The 23,740-nt window shown below is 44.6% G+C and overlaps 1 protein-coding gene across 1 annotated transcript in view; it reads right to left on the bottom strand.

Annotated features, from left to right (window-relative positions):
* The window catches only part of SLC8A1 (solute carrier family 8 member A1), a 134,320-nt gene that overhangs the window by 101,060 nt on the left and 9,520 nt on the right, over positions 1–23,740 (bottom strand). The gene's annotated exons all lie outside the window — the stretch shown is intronic.

The following is a 23,740-nucleotide window of genomic DNA, read 5'->3' as shown; positions in this document are numbered from 1 at the left end:
GCCGCCGGGAACGGCCCCGACCCGCCCCGCGTGGCGGGGGCCCCTGAGGCGCGGCCGGGCGCCGCAAGCTCGTTTGAAGGCGTGAGGAGAGAAGCACGTAGCAGCCGAGCGCATACGCCAGGCCCTGCCGCCCAGCCCGTGTGAAAGGGGCTGCGCGCTGCCCTGGCACCCCCTGACAGCCGTGGAGGGGCTGCCCCGGCCCAGTGAGAGGTGCCTGCCGCCCTGAGGGGTTGGAGAACCGCTGCCCCAGAGGCCGGAGCAGCAAAGCCTCCATGGAGGGATGGAGTGACCTGCCTCGGGTCCTCACTGGCAACAGAGGGGCCTGCGAATGCCCCAGAAAGGCCTTCCCTGCGACTCCGAGACAACCGCCCTGCGGAGGCACAGGGCCCCACTTGGTCCAAGAGGGTCAACCATCCCAGCCAATGCAGCTGTAGGATGAGGCTAGGAAGCTCCAGGCTTGCCCCACTGCTCTCAAATTATATAGTTTGAATCTGAGTGTGAGCACATGAGCTGGCACAGGGAGACTTGTTGCTCCTTAGTTTTCTGATGTGACCTGCCTGGAGACATCTCTGTCGAGGAGGGCTGCAGGTGAATGCTTCCCTCAACCTCTGCCAGCTCCAGCAAAAACCAGCCATCTCTATTGTGCCAGCCTGTCCTGCCCTGCAGGCAGGACTCCATGCCACGCGCAAGAGCTTAGGATCACATTTAATAGCTCGCACTTCAAGGTGGAACTGTGTTTTTAAAAAGTCATTGAGTGATCCTCTACAGTTAAGTCCTCAGGTGTAACAAGAATTGCTAATATGTACAACCACTATTCCAGCTTCTGCATGCTATTAAATTCGACCATTGCATCCCACTGGCAGTGCCTTTATTTTCTGTTACCACTGGCAACACTGTAAAAGCCATCGGTACATTTGTTGCATAGCTCTAGAATCGGGACAATGAGCCAGTCATTTTCAGTAGATTTTATTAACTCTCCTTTTATGGATGGGCTTCCCCCTTCCCTTGCATTGGGGTGCAGAATGATGCCAAACTCCTGCTCTCCATTTAGGATCAAGTGCCCTGAAAGGGAAAAGGCAGAGTTGTCAGGCTACTAGCATGAGGACACTCCCCATCCCACAACAGGCCCCACTAGCATTGCTTACCCTTGCTGGGGCCTTGAGAAAAAAAGTTGATCTGAGGAGGTAGGTCTCTGTGCCTCTTCTTTACAGGCAGAAGAGCTTGACTCCATGGATCTGCTAGCAGATTTGGAGCCTTTATTAGCAATTTTAAGTCCCTGAGCACAAAACATGTGCATGGATAACTTTCCTCTGGTGAATACAGTTCTACCAATAGTTACCTGCTTAAAGGCCAACTACTTCCATTTTACTCTGCATATTTATTTTTGATGTCCAAGTCTCCCCAGTGCCTCCTACTGGTTAATTTGCAGATCAGTTTTGGTCAAACATTTCATTACAGCACCCTTGGGTGCCTTGAGATCCTTTCAAGTGTTCCCCTGGGATGCCACACAGTGTTAACACTGTTCAGTGTACAATCCTGATTCACAAAACAAACCTAGAGATTTCAAATAGGAATCCATAGTGTTAAAACATTCTGACCTGTTGTGGTCTTTCTGAATTCTCTGTGACAAACTGTCATTCCATTGTTTTCCCATAGTCAAAATATGAGTGAAAAATAAGAGCTGGCATTTTCTGAGCAATGCGTTGAGTCTAATGAGGGGTGCCTCAACTCTAAAAAAGTTAAAACTACTGCATTTGAAGGAGTGGTTCAGGAGAAAATATGTGAACCCTCACCATCATGACAATTAGAAACAATATTAACAAAAATATTTGCTAACATTACATTGCTGCCTAAAGGTTCCAACCAAGATCGTTTTGCTTGTAGCTGCACATCGAAAGAGAAAGAGCATGTCCCTGCCTCAAACAGCAAGGTGCAGTTGTCCCCAGCCCCAGGCTTATGGTTAATGCCACTCATGCTGCAGAAGACTTTACTTCCCACAGACACGTAAGTTGACAGGAGAGCAAAGGCTGATGCTGTCCATGGGGCGTTACTTGTTTAGTGTTGTTGCCATGGGCCAGCAAAGCTGGTTGACCATTGGTATACAGTCCAAGGTCCTGATTCTGCAACTCACCATGAGCAAGTACAGTTGAAGTTAGAGAAGGGCCTTGCCCAACTACATTGCTTTCCAGGATCCAGCTCCAGTCAGGAAAGATGAAAAAAGTCTGGGAGAACAGAAGTACTGTTATCCTCAGTTTAGGGAAAGGGAACTGAAGCACAGAGAATTTAAGGAATTTGACAAAAGTCACACAGGAAGTCTATGGCAGAGCTGAGAATGGAACGTATCAGATTGTGAGCTCCTCAGACCAGGGGCAGTCTTTTACCAGGTGTTGTGCAATGCCTTGCTCAATAGACCCCAATCTCAACAATTTTCCTTCCAGCCTCTGTTGGAAAACAAACCCCCACTAAACATCTAGGGGGAGATATTAGGAGCTAGATGGAGATGTGCTGGAAGACTGCTAGACAAAACACTTGGTCATAATGTTGGGTGAATGGAAAAAGGGGAAATTTATCAAAAATGAGAAAGGGCAGTGAGACTTTTTTTTCCACTGGAAGTGTCAGTGTAATTCAATGACAAGAGTATCTACCTGAGAGCCCCACAGCACTTAAGGAAGAGGCATAACTAGCCAATAGTGTGCACTGGGAATGGGGATATAGGGGCACCTCACCAACCCATCTCCCCTTCAGTCCCTTACTCATCCTGCACCTTCCCTGCTCCAGGTCTGGCTCTGGAGCAGCGGCAGGGGCACCCATGCAAAAGCATGGACCAGAGGTTTCCGGCTGTTGGGGGAGATACCATCCCCCAACATGTGTGCTGAACAGTCAAAAAACACTGGTTTTCCGTGGCAAAAAGGTGACACCTTCCCCAGCAGCAGGAACCCCTGAGCACTGCTCCTCTGCCACACCGCTTCTCTGTCCTTTTTGCTTGCCAGTCAGAGCAAGGAAGATGCAACATGTGTGGGGGTGGGGGGAGGCAGTAAAAGGGGTGGGAAGCTGAGGTACCCACCCAGCTCCATTCCAATGCTGCCCCCTTAGGCAATGCCCAAGGCTTGCCCACCCATCATTGCACTACTGACTGGAGGTGCTGTGCCTTTTCTGCAATGCCCCCCCACTTCCCATTAACAGCTGTTTGTCTATAGCTACAAGGTTGGGAGGGCTGGGGCATGAGGAGTAACTAGTTTTCTTCCATGGGTCCCCACAAACATCTCTTCCAAGCTCGCTGGCCCATCCACTGTGCCTGAACACACTCAGCATGTCTGAAAAAGTCTAGGATGCTACAGCTAATTTTTTACCTTTGAGATATTTGAAGCAGAAGTGAGCCAAAGAAAAAAGCAACCAAGGCATGGGGAAAGAAGTCAGGGCAGCGCTAGTTAAGGAATGGCAGGTGGGGGGGGGGGCAGGAGTGGAGAAGAAAGGATGCTGTATGGGGGTACATCACTGAAGAGTCTATAGTGTGCTATAGATACATGCCTGCAGGCTGTAAGCGAGCCAGCTTGGGTTCCAGTAGCAGGGTAGCTGTGGCAGCAGAGTGTTCAGTGCAGCTGCAAAACCTGCCCAAGGAGCTGAGTAAAAGCTTGTTTAAAGCTAGTGTGGGTGTGTCTCCACGTGCTGCAGAGACTGCAGCACAGGCAGGCCCTGGGATGTGTCAGTGGCAACATAACGCAGTTTCCTCCTCTCCATGCCAAGGCTCCCCTCCTTATCTCTGTGTCTCTGCTTCTCTTCACCCCACTCAGGATATTAACACCACACTGCAAACATACTTGGAGACACTAATCACAAATCCAGAAACCATGGAGACTGATGCTGAGCTTAACAAACTGCTCCTTCATTCATTAATGTACACCCACAGACTGCATGCTGCTTTCTTCACAGCAATCAAACAGCCTTCACCTTCCTGCTCCAGTGAATGCTGCTGCTGTGGGATGTTTCCCAGTCATTGTCTACACATGCAGAGCGATCCCTTATCCTCTTTCTCTCTCTCTCTCCCCCTCTCAAAAAATGTCCTAGTATAAAGATCAAAAGAACATAATGGGCTCCCAGAATCTAGAGGGTAGATGGTATCATGTGGTCTAATTTCCTGACCAATACCTTGGGAAAGAAGGGAGCCAAATTTTGCAACTGACAAGGTAGTGCTTCCTTTAATTCATCCTTGCTTGAAAAAATTCCTGCTTCACAAACCCCTGTAAAAGAAGTGAAATGGAAAGGAGTCAGGTTCAGAGGAGGCTCCTGTTCCCAATGTAAAACACAGTTTTGTACTAACCTTTGAACAGAGCATGGTGTCTTTGTCCATGCAGGAAAGGGCATCCTAAGCCTGGTTTCAGAAGGGGCAGTTAGCATCTTGTGTCAAGTGTGGAGTCTGAGGTTTCTGGACTACTGCAGCATCACAGCAGAATCTTCAGTAGCTGTCACCTCCACATAATCCTCCCTACCTCTGTTCATATTATTGCCTGTCTTTTCAGGAGCAGTTGAGCAGGTTCTATATCAGAGGAGTGAGACACTTTATGGGCACAGCTATATGTCACCCTACGGTGAAAAAGCAATGCACTACGTCGCTGTACGGCATGCTATGGTGATGTAGCGATCTTGTGGGTCCACACATGATTGCCAGCTATATTGCTGTAGTGGTGCACTCTCCTGTTATAGCACACTCCTACAGTGATGTAGCAGCAAAATCTAACTGCATCGTGAGCAGGGCACAGTAACCACCCAGACTGCACCGTGCTTTACTACTTTCAAAAGGAAGTACTAAAGCACGGCGCCATAACAACATCTTTGTATGGTGACATGTAGACGTGCCCTATGCCATCAGTCTCTGCCATTATTGCTGACTACAGTGCTCTCTTTTGCATGGAGAAATGTTATAACTAACATAGGCAGATGGAAAGAAAATGCAATGCTACTTTTCATTGTTGCAATTTTTTTTAGCTCTCTTACGGATTTCCTCACAAATGCAAAATCACATTGTATTTTTTCAGCTTCCCCAATGAAGCCCTGTCTGTTCTAGGTTTTTTTGCAGTGTTGTTCTTACATCACATAGGCAGAGATGCATTGCGCCATTCCTCATACTGTTCCCAGTACCATTTATCAGCATTGACACTGGTATCACTACATGAATACAGTTACACCTGAACAAATTTTCATCTTTTTAGGCAAGGCCTGAACCTATCCTGCCCAGGAAGGTCAAAAGAAGTTATGATAACTATCTGTAAAGCTTCAAAGATGGTGAAAACATCAAAGACAGATCAAAATTATTTAGAGTGGAACATAAGGTGTCAGATAATGGAAAAAGTAACAGGACTATTAAAAGGGATAGGACTTAACACTTGAAGATCAACTTTGGAACTAGCCCTACAGGATGTGGTCTGGAAGGTTCTAACTGGTGATCTCTGTCTCTGAAGAATCTCTTGCTTCTGCGGTTCACTCTTTTTAAATAGGTGTAAAGCTTAGGGACCAAAAGGAATGTCCCTTAAAATGTTCTTTCCTAGGCTGATTAGACAGCTGTATTACATGTTGCCAGAACCCCTGTATTTTGAAAATCTTCAGCCTTGGAATTTGTCATGGAATCCCTTATATCCACAAGACAGTGCTCTGGTATCTAAGCTTTCATCTCAAATAAACTACTTCCCATTCATCTCTGTTGTGAAAAAACCTTCAAAATCTGAAGGGAATATCACCACAGCCGTTTGTCTGCTTGGGCCTGCAGAAAGCCTGAAACAAGAGGACAGAAGGATGTGAACTCTTTTCTTGGTTCTTCTCAAAGGATCTTATTTCTGTAACTGTAGGAAGACTCTTGGAATGGCAGGTTTGTTAATTGTCTCACTTCTGGTTATTTTAGCATAAACATCTAACTGATGTTCCTATTCTGCAGTCCTAAACTGACTTCCAAATTGCTTTCCTGGATGCTGGAGCCAGTTGTCCCCAACTGAGTTGCCAAATCCTGCAGCCTCTTCCCAGCTTTATACAGTTTCTACAATGTTGTTTTGTGTTGTTAGTATAAAATTCCACAGAATACTGGAGGCTAAAAAAATGGATATCCAGTATCCAAAACATTGCAAATTATGTAGAATGCCTTCGCATAGGGAACATTCTTCTCAGGATACCATCAATTTCTATACTCAATTCCACATGAAACTCTCTGTTTAAATGAATCTGAATCTGCAGCAAAGTTTTCTGTCTACCACACCCAAATGCTATAGAAGCCATGAGGCCCTTCTATGAAATTTAGGTCAAGCTCATTTCTATCCACAGGGAGTGGGGAGGCTTTAGCCATGACTGATGTACCCACTGAGAAAAGTAATAGAAATGACACGCAGGAGTATAGCAGTAGCTGCACTGGTGGGAATCAGGGGCCCCTGGTAGTAGGATACATCAAAGTGACTTTCTATAATTAGTTTTGATTGTCATCATTGTGACAATGTTTGAGAAGGAAGGGATTGGACAGGACCTAATTAGGACTGGAAATGCTTGTGGAATGGTGCAACTGTGAGCTCAGAAATCTTGTAGATATTCTGTAGAAGTAAAGAAGGACTTTGGGAAAAACTTGTTAAAACTTGAACCTGTCTAGGGGCTTGTCTACACACAGGCACTGTGTCACTTTAACAGTATCTTATTTAGTTAGTCTATAAAAGCGCATATCAACCCTGCCGTCTGACTAACTGCAGACTAACACAGCTACCTAAGTCACTTTACAAATATGCATACACCTATTCTGCTTAGCAGCGTGCTGTCTACTGATAGAACTTTTTCAGTGCAAGCCCTACGGGGGTTGCAGTTATACAGGTTACACTAATACAGCTTATTTCTGTATTAGAGTTTACATACAGATTCACATTATAGTGTTCACACTAGGGTAGGGCAAGGCTGTTGGATATGAAATGTCTATACATGTAGGGCAAGATTAGGGCAAGAGAGAGTGGGCAGTGCTCAATCCTGTACCAGATGCATGGGGCATTCTCCAGCATAAAATGATTTCAGAATCTCTTATTTTTACTGGCTGTGGCCATAGAAAGCTAGGAGGAACTGGATAAGATGAGCCCTGGTCAGTACCCCAGCTTGTTGCCACTCTTCTTTCATATCCAGGAAGAGGGGGACATGGGGGGTGGGGCTTAGAGAACACTGAATTAGAAAGCAAGTACCAGGAGTAAAATGATAACGGGGCACAAAGCAGAGCCAGGAAAGGGGAGCCTACTCGGAAAATTAAAGAAGAGGAAATGATAAGAATGAAAGTGGGAACTTGGTGAGGGGAGGAAGAAACAGTTGATGTCTTAGAGCAGTGATCACCAACGAGTGGATCTCGATCCACTGGTACATTTCAGAGCCTCTTGCAGTAGATCTTGGAGCCTCTTGGAGTCAGTCCGAAGCTGGGGTGGAGGGCTGAGTGCTCATGTGCATGCACTCCACCCCAGCAGGTCAGTCCATGGGGGAGAGAAGGGGTGTGGGCTAGATTGAGGCCCCCACGGTGAGGGACAGTGTGGCAGAAGCAGGAGCAGGGGTAAGTTGAGTGGGACCCTGGCTGGGTAGGACTTACCCTCCCCCCCGCTCCTGCTCCCCCACTGCACCCTGAGGCTGTCCTGATCCAGGGAGAGAAGAGCCAACTACTGAAAAATTGGAAGTTAAAAACTACTCATCATATTCTTTCAAAGTCCACATTTTCTAGCTTTCTTGGACATGCACATTTTTGTCTGAAGTAAATGCTGAGCTATAGCTACAAGCGCATGACTCCAGGAGCTGGGACATTAAGAAAAACACCGAAAGCCATGATAAAATGGTGAGAGCTAGCTGGAAAGAGTGCCACAAGACTGAGGGTGGTACAATCTTCTCCTGATATTTTGTATGCAACATGAGGTTGTATTCTATTCCTAACCCTTATGCAGGGTCCCACTTGGCATCAGCAGTAGGCCCTGTTGGATTAAAGATAGTGAGTGATACTTACTCATCAGCCTTGACCACAGTGCCCCATTGCAAAGGTAACCCGACCCTCTTTCACCATGTTTGATGTACCCAAGCTAAAATTAGCTGTCTACAGAAAGTAGGCCCCTTCCTTAAAAATGAGAAGTTAATGTACTGAACATCCAGATGTGCAGAATCCCCCTGTTTCTATTCCCTCAACCGGCAGATTGCACTGTGAAAACTGGTCTTAACTAACAGTAAGTGAAACAGCTTCTCTTGAACTGCTTCTTCAGGAATGCTTGATAGAATTCCAGTGCCAACAAGAGTCAATAGCCCACTCCTTTGATTAATGACCATTCTTTATCTTCATCTTCCCTGGCACCCACAATGCCCTTCTCATGTTCATACAAAACTGAGCTGATGAGATCACCTGGTCTGCACATTATTCAACCCATCTCAGTCTTTAGCTCCAACCTGTGTTGTACCTTTGTTACATCAAGGTTCATGCTTTTTGCCCTCACCTTCAAAATCTATTGAAGACTTTTCCCTACCCTCTATGCCTGCTGTTGCATCACCTTCCATCCACCTGTTCTGCCCAGCCTCATCTATTCAACGTAAACTTCTGTGTGTCCTTCTCCACATTGCCTTTTGTGTCTGGAATACCTTCCCTGAACCAGTCTGTAATATTATCCTCTTTTCACTCTACAAGACCATCAGGATTCACCTCTGCCACTTGCTTATAAGGAATAAGACTTGGCCAGGAACTGACTTTTCAGTGGTCCAAAACCAGAAACAAATAATTTGGGGTCAACTCCAAATGAAAAGGTAGTGGGCCAAGGGTAGCTCAAGAACAGCCAATCCAAGAGACTCTGCCACTGTGCAATAGACAAGCCTTCAGGCTTGATCCAGCATCCTGGATCAAGATGCTTGGCTGGGGTGCATGTGTGCATTTACACGGTCCAGTGGGTGGCAAATTGGCTTAGTGGTCGCACCCAGAGAATGGTAGTAGATGGGTCGGTATCGACCCGGAAGGATGTGGGTAGTGGGGTCCCGCATGGTTCGGTCCTTGGACCCGTACTCTTCAATGTCTTCATCAGTGAGTGACTTGGATGTAGGTGTGAAGTGTACTCTGTCCAAGTTTGCAGATGATACTATATTGTAGGGTGAAGTGCACACTCCAGAGGGTAGGGAACGATTGCAGGCAGACCTGGACAGGTTAGAAAAGTGGGCAATACATAATAGGATGCAGTACAACAAGGACAAGTGCAGAGTGCTGCACTTAGGGTGCAAAAGTTTCCAGCACACCTACTGGCTGGGAAGTGACCCTCTCAGCAGCACAGAAGCAGGAAGGCATCTCGGAGTCATAGTGGACTCCAAGATGAACAGGAGTCGTCAATGTGATGAAATCATCAGCAAAGCTAACTGCACTTCATCATGCATCAGCAGATGCATGACAAATAGATCCAAGGAGGTGATACTTCCCCTCTATGCGGCATTGGTCAGACTGCAGTTGGTGTACTGTGTCCAGTTTTGGGTGCCGTACCTCAAGAAGGATGTTGATAGACTCGAGATGGTCCAGAGGAGGGCCACTCATATGGTTAGGGGCTTACAGGACAAGACCTATGAGGAGAGACTGAGGGACCTGAACCCCTTCAGCTTCCACAAGAGAAGGCTGAGAGGTGATCTTGTGCCCTCCTATAAATTCATTAGGGGGACGCAGCAAGGAATCGGAGATGCTTTGTTCACCAGGGCGCCTCTTGGGGTAACAAGGAACAATGGCCACAAACTGACAGAAAGCAGATTTAGGCTAGATATCAGGAAAAAATTTCTCACAGTAAGGGTGGCCAAAATTTGGAATAGGCTTCCAAGGGGGGTGATGCTCTCCCCTACCTTGGGGGTCTTTAAGAGAAGGCTGGATAGGCATCTGGCTGTGGTCATCTGACACCAGCACGCTTTCGTGCCTAGGTAGGGGGCCGGACACATGATCTGTTGAGATCCCTTCTGACGCTAGCATCTATGAATTTATGAATCTATGAATCCTCTGTAGACAGTGGTGAAGCTTCCACTGACCCCAGTGGAACAGGATTCCTAATCTCCATGGCCCAGTTTCCCATCTGCTAAATTGGGATAAAAATACCCTGTTTCTCCTGCTTCTTGTCAGCTTTGACTATTTGGACCATGAGCTCTTATGGGCACAGACTGTCTCTTACCAGGTGTGTATGCAGTGCCTTGTACTCTGAGATATTTTAAATCTTTAAATATTTATGAACACTAATATTTCTCCTCTTTGTTGTGCAATAAAATGGGTAAGTCGTGTGTACAAAGCAGAGCAAAGCAGTTAGTAATAGGACAATGAATGCTGCTGATGCTCTGTGCATGAACAGAATTTTTAAAAAAGGGAAATGGAGAAAACAGGCTGAAGCCCAGGATGAACAACATATGTTGAATGCTTTCTGAGAAATGAAACCACATTGTCTACAAGACTGAATTCTAGTTTCAAGTTCCATTTTCTTTCATGCGCCTGTGAATACTGATTCCTGAGTTTTGAATGGTCTCCTGGAGCAAAGAGTGGGTGCCTTTGTGGAATTTTGGTTTGTATATTTCAATATTTTGTATACAGTCAGAGATATTTGTGTTTTACTTTCCTTATGGTAAAAAAATACTCAAGTCATATATGAAAATCTGCTTTTTTGGGGCACATCCCTAGTATATGACAAAACTACCCATCACTGTGGTTGCTACCGATGCAAATGATATGAGACTACATATCAGAGCTACAGGCAGAATCAACTCTGGACCTCTGGCAGGACATGGGAAAAGAGTGTTACAGAAAACCCTCTTGTTCATGGATTTATGACTGCATTGTGACATGCCCCTGGGTGGGTCATTTGCAGTGAGGATGGAAACTTGGACTTCTGGTTCAACAAACACGAGCCTGTGCTGCACCAAATAAGAGAGACAGCTCTATTACCCAAGGCTGCAGCAGTCTCACCAAGTTCTGTAGGTGGTCCAGCCACCACTAGAGAGAGACAGAGCATCACAGTGGGTGAGCATGAGTAACTACTGCCTCCAGGAGAGCCCACCCAGCATTCGGAAGTAGTTCATTCAGCCCCTGCAATCCACAAAATTAATTAAAAAATCATGAAGTTGGGTTTTTTTTAAGTTTTGGTGACTGACTACTTTCCAGCTTCTAAACCTGTAGGCATCACATTTCCAAGTTTCTCCCCTCTCAAGAGAGAAAAAATAACCTTACTATTAGAACATAAATGGAAGTTCTGACTCCAGACTCAATCACCTAACTGCAGAAGCTGGGGCTTTGGGAACAACTGCAGGTGCCATGAGAAACAGGATGAAGATGTGATAAATAATGACATTCTGCAGCCAGCTCTCTGCTGTGTTCTGTGTGCGCAAGCCACTGGACAGCCACTTCCTACTGTGGCTTGTGCAAGCGTCAGCTTCACAGCACTGAGTTTCTGCTTCCCCAAATGATTTTTTGTGGCATTCTGATTGTTTCCATCTCCTCAAGGTGCAGAGCAGTTTTATGCTATTGTCTCTGGGTAAGAGTTCACCCATGGTTTACGCTTGTTCAGACTGGAGAGTAGGGACAAGAATATGGGGCTTAAACCCTCCACCTCCTTTTGTTGCCTCCATGCTCTACTGCAGGCCAGCATCCCTTTGCACATACAAGGTATGTCTCCAGCATATTCTTCCAAGTTTGTATGGTCAAATGGAATGCTTAGAAAGAGAGACCTTCACTGGGTGGCCTGTGAGCAGGCCTTGGGAGACAGAGCAGTGTGTGTCACAGCCATGTCCCTTGCAAGAGATAGGTCATGAGTCACAGTCTAGAGTCAGGGCATCAAGAACAGATACCAAATCATAGTCCTGCCTCAGGGATAGGTGACAGAGCAGAACGCTGCTGCTCCCCTGAAAGCCTCATACATAGCTGAGCTGCTTCCTGTATGTTGTGGACACATGTGAATCATGGATAGGAGAGCGAGGAGGAGTCATCCTCCTATAGGTGCAAATGGGTCATGATAGCATGGGATGAGGAGCTGGGGCTTCTACAAGGAGTGACAGGGGAGGAGTAGAGTTTTGGGCAATAGGCTCTTTGGCTAGTGTCTGAGGGATGTCATATGGCTAAGCAGGGAAGCAAGGGGTTAAACAGGGTGAGGGGTAGAGACTCTCCTCCCACAGACATTTTTCTCCTAACTTTCCCTATCATCCCCCAAAGCCCTCACACAGCATATGTGAGCTAGCCAGCAGCTGCAAGCTGGTTAACAACAGTGGCAACTGATCTGGGCATCCATAGCTTTTGTGCACCTGCACTGATATGAGAAGGGGCAGTGCCCTCCCCTCTACAGTATGTCTGAGGGCAGCTGCAAGCACAAACACTAGAGTGGGTATAGTGTAAGCCTTGGTTTCAGAGTGCCACACAGCAGTAAGGGTGAAAATATTAGATGTCATTCATTGCATTGAAAAAGGATGTGGATGTGTAAAAGGATGCATTACATTGTACAAGTTGTGACTGGTGGTGTAATTAAAAGCAAATGTCTTAATAACTCTGCCTCTGCCTTGGGTCTCAGCTAAGGATGGAGCTCAGAGCAGTGGGCAGGGGGGAAGGTCAAAGGAGGTCAGAAGATACCTACATGTTCCATAAAGGATGGACACAGGAACCCAGCTGAGAACATCAAGAGTGGAGCTGATCAGGGGCAGGTTTAGGAAAGCTAGGGAGTTGCTGAGGCAATAATTATCTCCTGTGTTTAACACTTCATAGTCCTGGTGCTGGAAACTTTAGCTGAAACACTATTTTTTTTTGCATTTAGTACTACACAAGAGGTATATGAAGTCACCTGGCCCCAGGGCAATATGAAGCAGGGGTCACAGCAGGGTCACAGCACAGGGTGGCACAGGTCACTCTCTTGACCAAGGTGCTCCCCAATTACCCTTGCCCAGTTCCACGGCCTCCAATCCTTTTCCCCACACCCTATCCTCCAAGGTGGTCATGTGGCCAGGAATATTTTGTAGATAGGTGGGAGATCAAGGACTCTCTATTTTGGAACTCTCAGAGGAGAGTGGGATTAATGCATTGCAGCAAAATATTTGTCTGCATGTTTCCATTCCTTTGTAAATACGAGTTGCCTGAAAGTGGACTGCAAAATTGCCTCCTTTTTAGGTGATTTGAAATGACTGGTGAATTTCTTCAGTGAATGATTCTTCAGCCTGGGGCACCAGCACTCTTTTATTTGGGAGCTCTGACACTTTTGATAGCTCTGCTCATCAACATTCATTCTGGGTTCACAGTCAATGGACTCTCTCTGCAACCCTTTTCTTTCTATTTTTCCATGGACATCCTCAGTAGTGTCTTTGAGTTCACAAGAATGTGGGTGGAAAGCAAATATCACATGAAAGCTTGTGTGAATTTGTGCTGGCAGAAAGTTTTGTGCCAGAAATGTTTTCTGCCTCTTATTGATATATTTCATATTCCACACTTTGTCCAGTTAGAGAACAATAAGAACATCATGATTTAGGTCAGGAAGGGCCAACCTTTTGGAACGTGTCACAAGTTAGCCCTATGCCCTCCCTGAGTGCCACTCTGCTACTCCTTCTCTGCTTGACCTGCTACTCTGCTTTCTGCTTCATGCCCTGTCTATTGCTGTGCTATTCCCTCCCTGATCTTGTCATTTGCCACACACGGCTGTGCTGCTTCTGGCATGTATACTGCAAGTTGACCAGCCCGATTTAGGCAACCTGATGCACAATGTATGGCTCAGAGTGACCCATCAAAGGTATATTCAGAGATCCCAATTCTATTACAAGTTATACAAGTGCTTAATTTTATTTGAAGCCTGTGGGATTACTCACGTGTATAAAGTTAACCTCATGGATAAGTCTTCACAGAACTGGGCCAAAATAAGCATTTTGTGAGCAATCTGAAGGCTGAAATTTATGCAAGTAAGGAAGCAATTAATAGTAATCTAAGTTTGCAGCTAAGTTGCAGGCAGGAAAAAAGGCAAAATATGTCAAATAAAAGTCATGGCAAAGATCACTTATGAAAGTATAAAACAAAAATAACCATGGGAGCTTGAACTTGAAAACCCCTATAATTATTAAGGTTACAATTTTCAATTCTGTCTTGTTTTGTAAGATTCTTCTAGGTCCAAGTATCCAGGCATGTGTCAGGATAACCAACCTATCTGTTTTTAAGAAAGCAATATTTCATTTAGGTACCTTCCTATTAGTGTGGATAGAAGTTTACCAGGAAACCTGCATGGTAGTAGATTTTCAAACTTTTCCAAACCTGTCCTGTTTGGTACCATTCCTCCAAGTTTAGGCATCAAAGCATATTTAAAAATAATCAATCTGGCTATTTTTAAGTTAGGAAGGTCTAAATCATGCATGTTCTTATCAACAGGAACAAAAAATATAGACTACTTGCATAGTGGTATACCTTCAAACATTTTCACATAACAAGGCATATGCCACACACTGGATGTAGCTACACATGCGCTTTACTGCAGAGTTGACTAATTAGCTCCACAGTAAAGAGTCACCATCTACACGTCTGGCGCTATTAGGTAGCCTTAAATTAATGCCTTTGTAAGATAGTACTGCCTGACACAAGTACTATTGTATGGTAGAGTTTAGTGCACTGCAACATACATGCAGATGCTGACATGGGCTGGCTGGGGCACAAAGGTGCTACAGTGCAGGGGGTGCCTCCCAGCTAGCCCTGCACTGTAGCAATTTTATGCCCTAGCTAGACCCTCCGTTGCATGTTGAGCCAGGGTAGAGCAGCTCTGGGCTAGTAGGTTGACCCCCTGGGTCCCCTGCCAGTTAGGGCTGAACTGCCCTGGCTCAACACGCTGCAGTCCCAGGCCCACATGTAAATGCTACACCGAGGAGCAATAAACTCTGGAGAGAAATACGTTGGAGTTGAGTCAGGCTCATGTAGATGTGCCCACAGAGGACTGAGGTATTTAAAGCTTTGTCCAAAGCCTATTAAACCCAATACAAAGACATTTCCCCTAGAAGCCACATTTAATTGATTTCATGGGATTAGGGATCATTTCCTCAAGGCTAGGAACAGACATTCAAAAATTCTTAGCCTGAATTGCTTCTATCTTTGCAGGTTAGTCTAACCTGACTAGGCTGAGCTGGTTTGAAACTGGACAGACATTCTCTCTGGACTAAGGAAATTCAGGCACATGCCTCCAGTGGCTCAGTCTAGAAGCTGGGGGTGCTAGAGCAGCCCTCCCATCCCTTCTGCAGCAAGCTGAGCTGAGTGGGGTGTGGCCAGGCCTCGGCAGTACTCTCTCATTAGGGATGTCTGCCTGCTTTTCAATCTCCCTTCCTGCTTCCTCATATTGTCTGCAGCAAACAGATGAGTGAACAAGGTGGTGGTGGGGCGCTGATAACAGTTTTTATCACCCAATTAGCAAAACAATGGCTTCTCTCCATTACTTCAGACTTCTTAAACAGCTTACCGGCTGACCTGTTGATTAGCTCCAAAAGCCCTAAGCCAGCACTGTTTAGTCTGCCTGTCCCAGTTAAACTGGAGAGAAAGACACACACAGACACCTCGTAGCATTAGCTAGCATACCACATGCTGGCAATGGCCTGTGCTGTGGCAGATAGGAGGAAGGGATCTCTGCTTAAGTAGCGAGTGGTGAGGAGGGGAGAGAGGGGAGCATGGGGAAGCCATCAGACCCTGCTGTGCGTGCAAGTCTGTGCCGAGCTCCAGCCAGGGAGCAGAGGGGAGGGGCCAACCCTGCTATGGAGCAGAGAGCCCTGCTCAACCCAGAGAGCATGCCGGGATGCTGGGGGACTCTGATTTAACTCAAATTAGCACGGAGTCTGGGACAGATATTGCATAAACTGGGTTGAGCCAAATCAGTTAAGTCTGATACTACATTCAACCAGGTTTATCTAAAACCGGTTTCAGTCATTTTCAAACTGGTTTATATGTAATGAACTTCTGTTCTGTTACAGGTTTAAACCAGTTTCTGATCACTTAAGCTGGTTTATGTGTAATGTCTGTCCCTAGCCTAACGGTTTGTGGGGAGATCTCTAAAGGGCTGAACAGTTCTCAAGGAAATCCAGTATTTAAATTTCTGTCTGTTCTAATAAAAAGAATTCCATAAAGGATCAGCCATTTTTGTACCAGTTGAGAAATGTAAATGTCACAAAAAAAAGTTTTCCTGCAAAGAGTAAATAGCCTTTCTTTACCCTTATCACTCAAAAATAGATATGTAGTTTTCACTCAGAGGTCTGAAAAATATTGACCTTAAGATAAAGACCAGCTGTGTGAACATTCCACTCAGAAGGTGATTATTTTGGAAAGGGAAGAATATCTGAATTGGGGTAATGTTATAAAGACCATTTTGCTTTTTTACCCAGGGCTAGGATCTGGCATGCCTGTTATATTTCTAGCATTCATGCACTGGAAGTAGAATGTTAGTTGGTAGCTACTGATGGCAAGAATAAGGATGCTCTTTTAATTTCTCTGTGATTTGAGAAGGCAGTCATATCACCTTTTCCACTATACTATATAATAGGCATTGGATAGGTGCTGAGTTTGCCTCCTTTTTACATATCTAAATATAAATCCCTCATGTCCAGTGACATGGTTGTAGGATTATTTATTGGGAATTACAGTAAATTTTAAGATAATATTTTTAAATTTATGTTTTTGTTACAGAGGTTCTTAGCTGAAATGATTTTAGAATGAGGCAACATATATGTAGATTATTTCTCTATTTATTTAACTGACCTTTCCATTTGAAATTCCACATAGCATTGGTCTCTATGTCTTCTGATTTTATGGGATTTATTCCTTTTCATAAATGTTTAATAGGAAGCCTGTAAATATGGGCTGGGTCTGGAAACTGTTAATGACATAGACATTGCTTGATCAAGAGGAATATTTTTAAAAAATGCATATTTTCCTCCCAAATTTGTAAATGTGAAATCTTAAGTAGAAGTGGTGCAACAGAATTATTTATCTTTAATAAATTAGAATTCAGTCATTATTTTTTATAATTTAAATCAATAAAGCAATTAGCAGCCAATCATTGTCAAATGCAATTTCTCTTGTACACACATTTCAGAAATCTAAAAATACCAATATTCCAATATTCCATTGTGATCTGAGACCTCGCCAATACAGGGCAATATATGGACTCCTTGCATCATGGGTAATAGGCAGATACACTTCTCTAGAGAGCACATCACACTAGATCCATCTATAATACTACATTCTAGATTAAAACAAACACAAAACTAAAAAGACAGAGTTTCAGAAGGAATGGTGGATGGGTAGGCTTGATACCCTGCGCTCTTAAGAGCATAGAAATACCCAGTTATGAGAGCTCTTTTCACCTTTACCTAATGCTCATATGGAATATTTCAAGTGTCAGGGACAGGCTGGACTTCTACAAGGAACTTTCTTCTTTTCTCTGATAAGGAAGCTTGCTGTATACCACCGTTACTCTCCCTCATCCTATACTATAGATCCTGGAACATAACTCAGTGGCATCAGCAAATATACAAGATCAAGTTATTTGCACAGATTCTGAGCATGCTGCACTATGTGTTTATTAGTGAGGAAGTGTAAGGTTATAATCCAGGTTGTGCATTATACTTGGAGGGTGCTGTTTATTTCTGAACTTGTAAAATAATTTCAACCCAGCCATAGCCTGCGGAACTGGGTAGGCCACCCGGGCCATGGCTTGACCAACTTTTAGCACATTCATTTAGCTAGCTATGCAGTTAAAAAAATAGCTATACAGTTTTAACCAAAATAACAATTGCACATTTGTGGGTTGTATAAATTAATGTGCTAAAAGGTGGTCAGGCCATGGACTGGGTGGTCCATCCCATTTTGGAGCCTATGATCCAAGCTGGCCAGACTCAGACACAGACCACTTCAACTAGGTAAGTTAGAATTAGATTTTCTCCAGTGGATTAATTTTTTTCAAACTATTTTGACTAAAATATTTCTGACTGAAATAAATTACTTAAGAATTCACTTCCTGGAAGATACCATCTATAAGCCCCCATGTGGGTTAGGACAGATGCAAGGCATATCAGGCTAGAATCTATTGTGGTGTCTGTCTCACTTTGCTGAACCTAGATGGTAGCAAAAAAGAATAAATAGAGTAAAATTGGGATTCCTGCTGCAAGGCACTTAACAAGGCACTCTTAGTCATTTTCATTTCCTATGGGCTTCATTAAAAGTGGGTATGACAGTTCTTACTGTAGGAAAAATGCGGGTGAAATTGTTAGCTGTAGAGAAAAGTTATGAAAAATAATTAAAGTCAATTACATCAGTTTTCTTTTTCTGTTAGCATTTTAAAAAGACTATAACTGTCTCTTCAAAGTCTTTTGCCTAGTAATTACGAAGTAGTTCTGGTCCTCACTCTGCTGTCTACTGATATTGATATAAAAATGGAATGGGCACTTATGTTAAGGTTTCCACAGTGACCAGACTTTGCTACATCATGGGAAAGGTACATGCTGGAAGTTAAAATTTTTCAGTGGGGACTTGGATTTTCCCCTATGCCAGAACCTTCAAGCTATACATGGCTCTTGTCTGAAAACTCTCAGAAACAGCAGCAGAGCTGTAGCAAACATCACTATTCTGAAAAACTGAAGGCAAGCAAAACTCTTCTCATTCAGTGTTAGATGGGGCAAGCTGGAGTTTCCTTCCTACTCGTGAACTGTGCAGAAATGCTGGATAACTAAGTGCTTTCAGAACCTTGTTTCAATTAGCTTGCCTTCAGAAAACAGGCTAAATTGAGGAGGTCATTGTGAAGAAATAATAGGCAGACCTAAAGGGTTTAACATTCAACACGATTTAAAGGACCATATGGAACAAGTTACTGTCCAGAGTTAAACAAACAATTGTCTCTCACATCCAGTGTTATTGTTAGCAGTTAATTAGATTGTGTCTCTTTTTCAGCAGTGAGAATGTTTTGCTAAAGAAGAGGATAACACCAAGGATCGCCAACATCTTGTGGTCTGTGGCTATGGGAAGGGTTTTACCTTTAATTTGTGCACGTTAGCATTCTCACCATACTAACAGCAAGTCCTGATGTTTATTACTGAATCTAGTGTGGAAAAACAAGATCTTTGCTTTAAGCCAAAAAATAACACAGAACACTCTTAAGGTCACTCTTGCCAAACCAAGACAAAAGCAGTAAGATTAGAGCTGGCCTCTGGAGGATGAGTTCGGGCTGTTAGTTTGTTCTTTGCTCAGCTGTAAGTGTAAATGCGTGTCTATGAGTATTGCTGGAAAGCCAGGCTGCAACTGTCCTACTTGCAGTATTCAGAACTGAGGGCTGGATGCTAGGAGGACCTCAGAGCCCAGGACCCCCAAAGTATTGGGTGCCTACCTCCCACTGCTAAGGCTAAACAGGATTCAGAACAGGACTAAACTTTATCTACAGCCCATACAGAGTTAGGCAGCTACTTGCCATGGGGCATCTGGGCCCAGGCTCCTAAGTTTGTATTTAGGCACCTAAATAAAATGGTCTGAATGTCAAGGGGCACATCTAGACAAAACGGAGACTGTACAGTAGCCCAAAAAATACTAAGCAGTAGAGCATCACAGCATGGACAATGCTAATATGTTACTGGGCAGTATTATTAGGCTACTGTGAAGTAGCATCACCTAAAAGACATTAGCTGGTGCTACTGCACAGTAACTCTAGTTTCTGCTTTTTCATTTAGTACTTGCTAATACTAGTATTAACTAAATGCTGAGTAACAATTGTGCAGTAGCATCTTGTGTAGACATGCCCAGGCATTGGTAAGCTATCAGCTATCAATGGTCCATTGATCTTGACTGGAGCTGTGTATGATCAGCCCCCCTGAAAAACAAGGACCTTTGTATTAGGAGCCTTAGCATGTGTCTAAAAGACTGATATCAGGCTCTCTGGTTCAAAAACTTTGACCCAAGTGTGGGGATAGGCAGGAGATTGCTAATTGCTTTGCTTCTCAGCACTGAGGTTTGTGCTTTCAGCTTTATACTCCTGCAAGCAAAAATTGATGACCCAGAGAAAGAAGAGACCAGAAGGTCAGAAGATTTACCTTGTTGGGCAGAGCATCATGTAGCACAGGGGTGGGCAAAATACAGCCCACGGGCTGGATACGGCCTGCCAGGCCATTCTATCCAATTCACGGGGCCCCGCAAAAATTTAGAAAATATGTATCTGCTGCTGGCTGCCTGTCAAAGATCACAACCACAGGCACATCCACACCCTCCTCCTCCCCGACGCCCCACATACCCACACAGCCACAGCCTCCCACAAACCTGTATCCCATCCTCCATATGTAAGAGTAAGACTTCATTATAAGCTATTATATACAATCACCTCTGTGCACACTACACAGACACGTGTAAACCAGGACAAAAATATTTTTTTGAAATCAAATGAATGAATGTTTTAGATATTCACTTTTTTAAATATAATTTGGTATTTTTGTTTCCGAGATGGCAAAACCCCTTGCTGAAAGGAGTACTTCTGGGGGCTCGGGAAGGAACTTCTGGTGGCAAAGGTCGGGGGTTAGAAGGCAGGACTTCCAGTCCCAAGATGGCGACCAGGGGGCTGAGGACCTGTCAAGGGGCAGAGTTACCCATGCGGCCCTCGACCACTTGCCAAAACTCAGTATGTGGCCCTCGGCCTAAAATAACTGCCTGCCCCTGATTTACCACAATCTGAGCTAGCACACCCATAGGCCTGGGCCCCAGGGAACAACACTGGAGCTGTGGGGAGAAATCACAATCCTCCCTTGCCAAGAGCCAGCTTCCTGTTTCACAACATTTCTGTTGTCTACCCAGCAGACGCTGCTGCTTCTTTTGGTCCTGCTTGCTGCTTCTGTCCAGGTATTGCATACAGGGCTCAAATTACACTTTAACTGGGGGCGGGGGGTCAGAGGTGGTGGCAGTGGTGGCGGCAGACAGGAGCCACAGGGCAGCCTGAGCGTGGGCTCTGGGAGGCTGAAGCAAAACATGTGGCGAGTGGGGACAACGGTGATGTCGGCAGTGAAGCTGGGCTGAGCAGGGACTGCCCGCAGGCGGCTGCAGCAGTGGTGGCAGGGGTGGCAAGTAGCAAGCAGCGACTGCCCACAGATGCTGCTGGCAGCAGCAGCAGCAGCCAATCTCAGGGGGGGCATGACCAAGCTCAGTGGGTGCACGTGCACCTGTGTGCACTCCCTATGCATTGCCAATCGTCTAAGGCAGAGATGAAGATTCCACTATACATGAACACTGCAAACATCACACAGAGGGATAATAGACCAAATAAGCCAATGTCAGACTCAGTGGCGCAATTCTACTTATTCTGGAGGGAAAGGCCTCAGAAGCAGCTGAACTGACAGTAGACACCAACAAAACAAAACAGGATAAAACCTGAATGAAAGGCAGCAGCAGGGCTCTACTAACAAGCAACTCTAGAGATGGGACAGTCTCTGCTTCACATACATAGAACTGTGCTCTGGACAGTGCTGCCAAGTCCTTGGTGCAATCTAGTCTGATAAAGCCCATGCTTTGGATCTTCCACCAATAACATTAGGAAATTTCTTTACAGATAACATGATCTTGACATCAGGGTAATTATTACCATATTTTCTCGCATACAACATGTATCCCACCTCCCCTACCCCCAAATCAACATCCCAAATTGGGGGATGTGCATTAAGCAGGGAAGCTGATTTCTGCCCAGGATAGAAGTATCTTGCTTTGATTCCTTTTTCAATTGTTGCATTACTATTCAGGCAATTGAAGGAGTCAATTGACTTAATGGTTCATTGTTCTTCACTCCATAGGTGTTAATGATCATCTCTCCTTGTTATTGATGCTAAAGCTAACCTTAGGGCCACAACTTCTTAGGTTCTCCTGGTCTCTCTTCTCCTATTTCAAAGCTTGGAGACTCTTAAACTTCTTTCAAAATCATAGATCTACCCATGCAGACCAGTATTCAGCAACAGTTAGGGTTTCAGCTTTATTTATACAGAAAAGGAAAGGTGTTTCAGCTGAAGATTAGGCTCTTTCCCAGATTGATGTACCCATATGTCTGCTAAAATCTTTTTTCTTGATTCTGCCCTTCAAAAGCAAAATGTGTATTATATTCCAGGGCATTTTTTATGCAAAAAAATATGGTATTATTACTCGTATTCTGATAGCAACTGAGAAGCCCAGTCCACAGTCAAAGCTCCGCTGTGCTAGGTGTTATAGAAAGAAGTAAAAAGGGCACCCATATTTCAAAGATCTGATAGAGTAGGTGTCAGACATACAGGATGGGCAGACTAGACAGACATTTCAACTGACCATTTACCTCATCAGTGCCAGTAAAGAATAATCTGTAGGCAGACGGAATTTTTAAGGAGAAAATTAAAGAAACACAATGTGGTGATTTTATGCATGCTGACCATGATATTCCTGAGATCAGAATATGTTTTTCTCTTTTCCATTTCATCCAATTTTGCCTTTCAGTAATTATATCTTCATTTATCACCCACATGTGCACATTCACATTCACACAGTCACAGGCAATGTACACACATGCACAAACATATTAATATTCACTTATGCACATATCCCTTCACCCTGTCCACACCCACATACAAAAAACTGCAAGGATAGGTAGATGACATTTTCATATTACTCTAAGTTGTGGCTTAGGGATGCCTCCCAAGGGGCAATTAATTATTATCATATAAAATAATGGCCAGTTTTTTTCCCCATCTTGTGTGGGTTTGTGAGGTGCCAATCAATTCTTCCTCAAGGGCATCACCAGCCCAGCAGCTGGTCCCAGTGCTGTATGTTGCAGGGGCTCGGTTTTGATTCCTGATCCTGGCCTCTCAATCTTTGTGCTGGAAGTGCTCTAGTGTTAATATGTCAGCTCCATTTAGTAGGGAGGAAGGAAAAGGTTCTTTCCATGGTGACCCCTCTAGCTGTTACAGAGCAGACTGACAGCCTCTTTAGGGAGTGCTGTCGAATTCTGTTCCAGGAGAGGGATGTCAGATAAGATGTGAGGCCTGGGGGTAGGGAGATAGTGTGAGGGGAAAGTTCTATGCACAGAGAGGGCTTAGAAAGTAACTCAAAGGACCCCGGAGGAAGGGGATAAAAAGTTTGCAGTAATTTTGCTGGCAACATTCCTGCATCTTCCAAGCAGTTATTTTTCCACTTTTATGTGTTTCTCTAAATCACTGGTTTTGCTTATGCAAGATGAAAGAAAAACAAGCCATATAAATGTCCCGATGAAAGCACTGACAACTTTCTTAGAAGAGCAGGAAATGGTATACACTGATGAGACTGGTGGCTAATCTGTTAACTTCTGAAAAAACTTTTTAATATAGAGTGTATACAACCCAGCAAACATCATACAGGAGGAATCCCAGCTGTTTCCCAGAAAAGAATTAATATAAAACTAAAGGGCACTTAAACCGAATGATATGCCCAGAGGACAAATGATATGAAACACCAAAAAGCTTTTGAGATGGATAGGATCTATTATATCATCTTTTTGTATGCCTACCATTGTCTTTGAAAAAATTATCAAGGGCCACATCTGTGAGAGCCCTGAGGGGTAACCAACACGGGTTCGTGCCAGGCCGATCCTGCCTGACTAACCTGATCTTTTTCTATGACCAGGTAACAAAGAGCTTAGATGTGAAGGAGGAAGTCAATGTCATTCTTCTTGGACTTCCAGAAGGCCTTCAACACAGTATCCCACCCAATTCTGGTGGGCAAGCTGAGGGACTGCGGCATTGATGAATGCACAGTCACATG

This window comes from Crocodylus porosus, unplaced genomic scaffold (genome assembly GCF_001723895.1).
Source record: "Crocodylus porosus isolate Cpor-Errol unplaced genomic scaffold, CroPor_comp1, whole genome shotgun sequence".
Classification (NCBI taxonomy): Eukaryota; Metazoa; Chordata; order Crocodylia; family Crocodylidae; genus Crocodylus; species Crocodylus porosus.
The sequence above is the reverse complement of the archived record's forward strand: the minus strand, read 5'-3'. Positions and strand labels throughout refer to the sequence as shown.